Raw genomic sequence first — 737 nt, forward strand, 5'->3', positions numbered from 1 at the left:
TTGTTCTTCTCTGTTTTTTGTATTTCGTCTATAAATCGTCACTTCTAGGCGTTGGTTTCTTAGCGGAGGTTTCTCCATAGTTGTCCAAATCACTCCATGAAAAGTTGAGGCCGTCTCAGTTTAGATATGCCAATTCAAAACCCAAAAATAAGGGCGGGTGGGGGGGAGAGGAAGCGAAAAGAGAATTATCTGATCAGTGTAATCAATTTCGACTTTGAGTTTAACTAGACCAACCCAGTCTGAAATTGGGTTTTCAGGCCATACCTAGGCTGTGCTGGGCTAAGGTTGTGATATATCAATTTCAGAATCCTGTCCGGGCTTGGGCTTGGGCCGGATATTTGAAACCTCAGGATGGACCTGGATTTTCAAATATCCATCATATTTGGCCCGATCAGGGCGATACTGAGAGCGGTCCCAATACTGATCCAGATCCTGAGATTACGAACCATGTCTCCGGAGTTTATCAGACTCAACCAAAAATCAACCGGACTTAGCCAGAATCGGTGAGACTCACCTTGACTCGCCAGTACACATAGAATCGGGTTTATCGAGTCGAATTGGCTGATTCTGCTAATATTGAACCGATTTTTAAATCCACGAATATATACCAAAATGGTAAACAATCCAAGAAATAGGTCTCCATATGCATATGACTATATCCAGCTTCTATTAAATATTAACGACATCTCAAGTCACCAGGGAAAAAAAGGAAAAATTACAAAGACCATCAAGGGCCA

The sequence above is a fragment of the Telopea speciosissima genome, chromosome 3 (genome assembly GCF_018873765.1).
Source record: "Telopea speciosissima isolate NSW1024214 ecotype Mountain lineage chromosome 3, Tspe_v1, whole genome shotgun sequence".
Taxonomy (NCBI): Eukaryota; Viridiplantae; Streptophyta; class Magnoliopsida; order Proteales; family Proteaceae; genus Telopea; species Telopea speciosissima.